Raw genomic sequence first — 7,419 nt, forward strand, 5'->3', positions numbered from 1 at the left:
GTCCAAATTTCCTCTTCTTATGAGGACACCAGTTCTACTGGATTAGGGGCTACTCTGATGGCCTCGCCCTAACTTCATCACCGCTGTAAGGAGCCTATCTCCAAATATAGTCACATTCTGAGACGCTGGAGGTTAGTACTTCAACAGCGAATTTTGAGGGTACACAGCTCAGCCTATAATAGGCCTGCTGGACTTGGCATTGGGAAGTCATTGATGTGCTTGATAAGAACAAGGGGAGAGGAAAGGGGCTGGCTGCAGGCCTGGAGAGAGGGGGCGACATGGGGTAGCCCAGGGGCTGACTGTGGGCAGGAGCTGGATGGAGAAGGAGTCTCCAGGCTCAGGAGGGACTTAAGCAGGGCACAGGCTGAGGGAAGCGTGGACTGAGGGAGGGAAGGGATGAAAGGTGGGGTCACAGAGCCACTGGCCGAGCATGCATGTCCGCCTGGGGTCCAGGTTGACCCACATCACGCACACTGAGTTAAACCTCCAGGAGAGCATGGAGCCTGCCCAGAGACTGTGTCAAACCCTGAGGCAGCCTGGCTCTCACTCCCTCAGGAACAGTGACCAAAGGAAGAACTGGTCACCCTGGAACACCAGAGGTTGTGTCACTGTGGCTTCATGGAACAGAAATGTCAAATCTGTGGATTTAGCTGATAATTGTCTCCTTAGCCACAAGATATTTTCTAAATTAAAAAACAATTTTTTCCACTTATGTGAGGTTCCTAGAGTAGTGAATTTCGCAGAGACAAATGGGGGTTGCCAGGGAACAGGGAGAGGAAGAGTAAGAAATGAGTGTTTAATGGGACAGAATTTCAGTTTGGGATCTGGAGATGGATGGTGGTGATGGTTGCACAGCAATGTGAAGGCATTTAACACTGGTGAAATGCACACTTAAAAATGGTTAAGATGGTACACTGCAGGAGGCCAAGGTGGGTGGATTGCTTGAGCCTAGGAGTTCAAGCCAGCTTGGGCAACATGCTGAAACCCCATCTCTACTAAAAACACAAAACATTTTTGGGCATGGTGGCATGCACCTGCAGTCCCAGTTATTCAGGAAACTGAGGTGGGAGGATTGCTTGAGCCGAGATCGCACCACTGCACCTCGGCCTGGGAGACACAGGAAGACTCTGTCTCAAAAAAATAAAAATAAATATGGTTAAGATGGTAAATTTTCCGTTGTATTTTACCACAATTGAAATAAATAAATTGTTAGGCCAGGTGCGGTGGCTCACGCTTGTAATCCCAGCACTTTGGGAGGCCGAGGTGGGTGGATCTCTTGAGGTCAGGAGTTCAAGACCAGCCTGGGCAACATGGTAAAACCTCTTCTCTACTAAAAATACAAAAATTAGCTGGATGTGGTGGCGCATACCTGTAATCCCAGCTATTCGGAGGCTGAGGTAGGAGAATTGCTTGAACCCGGCAGGTGGAGGTTGCAGTGAGCTGAGATCACACCACTGCACTCCAGCCTGGGTGACAGAGCAAGACTCTATCTCAAATAAATAAATAAATTGTTTTAAAGAAAGATTTCTATGGAGTTAGTTTTCCCCCCTGACATGCATTTTTGAATATTTGGGACAAAATATCCCTAATGGTCTTGATCAGCAAAGCTGTTTTTTAGAAAGTGTCAGAAGAGTTGCTCGGAACAGTCCATGAAGTACACGTAACTTGACCTTTCTAATGGACAAAAAGAGAGGAAGTTGGTACTCAGTGAGGCAATCTCGTCAACAAGCAATTCGACTGAACTGACATTTATTGGGCATCCACTGTGCGCCAGGCGTGGTAGGGAGGGAGACTTGTCTGCATGATGACTTGGCTTTTTCTCGTGCTCTGCTTTTTCACGATTGGCATCTTGCTCTCCAGGTGAACAGCCGTGTCGAGCAGTGCTGTGATTTGGGGTGCTCCCTGCTCTCCCATGTCTATGGCCTGGTCTTTTCCCAGAAGCAGCTGGGGCGCTCCACCTTGCCCTCCCTTGGGTCCCTTTGTGTCTCGGGTGTCCTTCCAAAGTGGGGAGGCAGATCTGAGTCCTTCCCATGTCCTCACCTCAGAGGCCCAAGTACCTTCTAAGTGTGAAGACTTAAAAAAACCTACAATGGAGGGCGGTGGGAGAGGATTGGAATTCCAGAAAATTCTGAATGAAAACAGCAGTTGCAAGATGGAATGGCTTTGCAAACTGCAGCCAATTTTTCGGTGGCTGTCTTGGGCTTTGGCCGGACCATTCGAAAATCTGCCGCTGAAGGATCCAGAGAGAGCGGCAGAAAGCACAGGGAAGCTAGAACCAAGGCGGCCCCAGCTCCCAGCCCACCAGCTCCCAGCCTCAGGCCCTGTTTGGCTGTGACTGAGGAAGCTCAAGCCCCAAAGCCAGCGTGAAGCAAGGGTTGGGGCAGCTCCGGTTTCAGCCGGACTTGCCTGTGTAATACTGGGACTGGGTAACCTGATGCCCCAAACTCAGAGCCAGTTCTGGCTGTTGGCTCCAGCGGCCTGGGGAGCTGAGGCTACTTTTCAGGCACACCAGAAATGTCTGTGTTCTTTCTCAGATGGGTCGGCAGACTGTTCTGGGTGCCAGGTCTTTGATGAAATGGATTTGGATACAAATCAAATATTTAAATTGATGTTCTCCCTCTTTGGAAGGACCATTCCAGTTGGACCTGTGGACTTGTTTTTACATAAGATTTGGACTCCTTTAAATGTGCATTTTTTTTCCCTGTCTTGAATATGCCTGGGGCAGACAGTGGCTGTATTTGAAAGCCCCGAGGCTGCTGGTCTGGCTCCAGAGAGGGAGCAGGCACCTCAGCTAACCCTCTTGGCCGAAAGTGCACTTGTTAGAAAACCAATTCATGTGCCTGCTGGCTCCCCATGGTTATATATTATTTAATCACACAGGTCTTGGGTTTATGCCAAGCAGCAACTTGCTGTCTGCCATCTTTCAGGGAAGAATAAGCAAGGCAAATTCATTCAGTTCTGTCTCTTTTTCAGCCTCTTGGGCTAAATGAAAGCAAGAAAGTGTTATGAACATCCCAAAGTGCTGTGAAACACCCATCTTGGTGAAAATAGACACCCTGTTTCCTTTTGAAAAATAGCACTTTGTGAAAGGAATTTTTACCCATACATTTAGCTCAGATATTTCTAGATATTTCAAAGGGCCTCCCTTCTTCCCTTTACTTTAGATAGAGAGACAGACTAAAGAAATGTGAAATTCCTTTAGCCACAAACTTGTCTGGGACCTGGCCTGGGGCATGAGTCTCCATTCTGGCTGGTGACGGCTGACACCGGGGCATACAGTGGCAGTTGTGAGAGAATTTCCAGGGAGGTGCAAAAACTCGATACTTTTACTTCTACAGAGCCCACAAAGCCCTGTGCACAAAGGCCCCCTGCATCTTGGAAGGAGCAGGTGGGACATTTTCTTTTGGGGATGGGGTCCAGGACGAGCTGTGAGCTCCTCTCTGTCCCGCCATCCAGGTGGTTCCACTGTTGCCCTGCTGAGAGCTGGAGGCTCCATTCCCCCTCCGAGCCCAGCCTGCCAGCTCCTTCACACGCCTTTAATCTGGTGCCTTTCTCCTAGCACGCACCTTTCTTTTTCTAAAAATAAAAATAAAAGTTTTACTTTATTTCAATAGTTTCTTGGGGAACCAGTGGTTTTTGGTTACATGGATAAGTTCTTTAGTGGTGATTTCTGAGATTTTGGTGCACCCATCACCCACGAGTGTACACTGAACACAATATGTGGTCTTTTATCCCTCATCCCCCTTCTACCCTTGAACTCCCCCGGAGTCTATTACATCATTCTTAGGCCTTTTCATCCACATGGTTTAGTTCCCACTTGTAAGTGAGAACATACGCTATTTGGCTTTCCATTCCTGAGTTAGTTCACTTAGAATAATAACCTCCAATTCCATCCAAGTTGCTGCAAAGGCTTTTATTTCACTTAGTTTTATGTCTGAGTAGTATTCCATGTTGTAAATATACCACATTTTCTTTATTCACTCATTGGTTGATGGGCATTGAGGCTGGTTCTGTATTTTTGCAGTTGTGAATTGTGCTGCTATAAACATGTGTGTGCAAGCGTCTTTTTCATATAATGACTTCTTTTCCTTTGGGTAGACACCCAGGAGTGCGATTGCTGGATTGAATGGTAGCTCTACTTCTACTTCTTTAAGGAATCTCCACCCTGTTTTCCATGGTGGTTGTACCAGTTTACATTTTCACCAGCAGTGTAAAAGTGTTCCCTTTTCACCAAATCCATGCCGACATCTATTGTTTTTTAAATTTTTTAATTATGGCCATTCTTTCAGAGTAAGGTGGTATCACATTGTGGTTTTAATTTGCATTTCCCTGATCATTAGTGCTGTTGAGCGTTTTTTCATATGTTCGCTGACTATTTGTGTATCTTCTTTTGAGAATTGTCTGTTCACGCCCTTTGCTCACTTTTTGATGGGATTATTATTATTATTTTTGCTGATTTGTCTGAGTTCCTTGTAGATTCTGGATATTTATCCTTTGACAGAGGCATAATTTGAGAACATTTTCTCCCCACTCTGTGGGTTGTCTGTTTACTCTGCTGATTATTTCTTTTGCTGTGCAGAAGCCTTTCAGTTTAATTAGGTGCCATTTATTTATTTTTGTTTTCGTTGCATTTGTTTTTGGGTTTTTAGTCATGAATTCTTTTCTGAATCCAATGTGTAGAAGAGTCTTTCCAATATGATCTTCTAGAATTTGTATGTCTTCAGGTCTTAGATTCTAAGTGTTTGATCCATCTTGAGTTGATTTTTGTATAAGGTGAGAGATGAGGATCCTGTTTCATTCTTCTACATGTGGCTTGCCAGTTTTCTCAGCACCATTTATTGAATAGAATATCCTTTCTCCACTTTATGTTTTTGTATGCTTTGTCAAAGATCAGTTGACTGTAAGTATTTGGCTTTATTTCTGTGTTCTCTATTTTGTTCCATTGGTTTATCTGCTTATTTCTACTCCAGTACCATGCTGTTTTGGTGACTATAGTCTTGTAGTATAATTTGAAGTCAGGTAATGTGATCCCTCTGGCTTTCTTCCTTTTGCTTAGTGTTGCTTTGGCTATGTGTACCTTTTTTTGGTTCCATATTAATTTTGGGATTTTTTTTTCTAGTTCTGTGAAGAATGATGATGGTATTTTGATGGGAATTGCATTGAATCTATAATTGCTTTGAGCAGTATGGTCATTTTTACAATATTGATTCTACCCATCCATGAGCATGGGATGTGTTTCCATCTGATTGTGTCATCTATGATTTCTTTCAGCAGTGCCTTGTAGTTTTCCTAGTAAAGCTCTTTCACCTCCTTGGTTAAGTATTTTCCTAAGTATTTTATTATTATCATTTTAATTTTTTATAGCTGTTGTAAAAGGGATTGAGTTCTTGATTGATTCTCAGCTTGGTCATTGTTGGTGTATAGCACAGCTACTGCTTTGTGTACATTAGTTTTGTATCCTGAAACTTTACTGAATTCATTTATCAGATCTAGGAGTTTTTTGGAAGAGTCTTTAGGGCATTCTAGGTATACGATCACGTCATCAGGAAGCAGTGGCAGTTTGACTTCCTCTTTTCCAATTTGAATGACCTTTATTTATTTCTCTTGTCTGACTCTGGGTAGGACTTCCAGTACCAAGTTGAGTAGAAGTTGTGAAAGTGGGCATTTTTGTCTTGTTCCAATTCTCAGGGAGAATCAAGCACACACCTTTCTCTTTCCCCCTTTCCACCCTTTGTGCAGTCTGGCGGGAGTCATGTTTTCCTACAGTGACTCTTTCTGTGTCATTTATTGCCAGGAATACATATCCCCAGAATCCCCTTTATTTACTCGGTCATTTGAGTGTCACCTGCATGGTGTCCAGCCTAGAGACCAGCCTCTGCTATGTCCACAGTTAAAGGTTTCTGTCTCGGCACAGCCAAGCACACATCAGATGCTGGGTCAGACTCCTCAAAGCAATATCCAGGAGTCAGGGGACACAAGCGCTTCTATGCCTGTTGTTCCAGTGAGGAAGTCTTGACTTAAAACTATGGTTGTGGGAATTGAAAACCAAAGAGAAGCTCAATGCACAGTCTTGCTAAAAAGAGAGAGCACTGGAGTCCCTACCTCATGGGGTCCTTGGGAGAACTAAACGAGGAAACTCACACAGTTGCTTAGCACTCTCTGGCACATGGTAAACTGTTGATACTTTAATCTCCTTGAACTGCTGGCATCCCTCAGAATTCAGTCCTTAGAGATCACATGTGGATCTACACAGCGTACAGAAGAAAAGTGCAAGAAGACTGCACAGCATCCAAAAGCTAAGCTTCTCCAGCTTGGGTGAATTCTGGGATCAGCAGATCCTCCCTTTAGGATCTGGGGGCTGCCACCCAGCATCTAGAATCAGGGCTGACAGTCACTGCTCAGTCTCTCTCTCTCTCTCATTCTCTCTCTCTCTCTCTCTCTCTCTCTCACACACACACACACACACACACACACACACACACACACACACACATATATCTGGGAGGCCCAGGGGGCTACAGTGTCCAGAGTCAGCCCATCCTGGAAATCCACAGCCCACCAGGTCTGTGTCAAGGCTTTGAAATCACATCCGAGTGTTTCGATTGAGAGCAAGTATGCTGCATGGAAAATGATTTCTTTGTAATCACACAGTAGAAAAATGAAACTGTCTCCTAAATAAAATGTCAAATATCCTAAAGTGCCTGGGAGCATTGTAGTGACATCAGCTTCAGAGTTTATTGTTTCACTGATGGAGCCAGACTTGGGGCAAAAAGGCAATGACACTTTATCAGAAAAGGAATTTTTTTGGGAAAAAAGATAAAACCTTTTGTTTTATGAGACTAGCATTACTCCTATAGCAGAGCAGGCAAGGACACTACAAGAAAAGAAAATTAAAGGCCAATATCCCTAATGAACACAGATGCAGAAGTCCTCAACACAATTCTAGCAAGCTACTCTTACACCAGAGTCCTACAGACTGCTGCTCATGCTGCCACCATGTGTTCAGTGATCCTTGAGAGGTTCCAGCACATTTTGTGAGTATTCAAGGGGTGACAGAACATAGCCTTTGCCATCACTGCCATTAAGGGTGTGGGTCGAAGATATGCTCATGTGGCATTGAGGAAAGCAGATACTGACCTCACCAAAAGGTCAGGAAAGCTCACTGAGGATGTGGTGGAACATGTCATCACCATTATGCAGAATCCATGCCAGTACAAGATCCCAGACTGGTTCTTGAATAGACAGGAGGATGTACATGATGGAAAATATAGCCAGGACCTGGCCAATGGTCTGGAGAAACTAAAGAAGATTTGGGTCAATAAAGGGCTGCACCAATTCTGGGACTTTTGTGTCCAAGGTCAGCACACCAAGACCATTGGCCATCAGGTCCATACCATAGGTATGTCCAAGAAGAAATAA

At 44.6% G+C, this 7,419-nt stretch overlaps 1 pseudogene; it reads left to right on the forward strand.

The window, feature by feature from the left end:
- The first annotated feature begins 6,996 nt into the window (after positions 1–6,996).
- On the forward strand, positions 6,997–7,419 carry LOC112623664 (annotated as a pseudogene).

This window comes from Theropithecus gelada, chromosome 4 (genome assembly GCF_003255815.1).
Source record: "Theropithecus gelada isolate Dixy chromosome 4, Tgel_1.0, whole genome shotgun sequence".
Classification (NCBI taxonomy): Eukaryota; Metazoa; Chordata; class Mammalia; order Primates; family Cercopithecidae; genus Theropithecus; species Theropithecus gelada.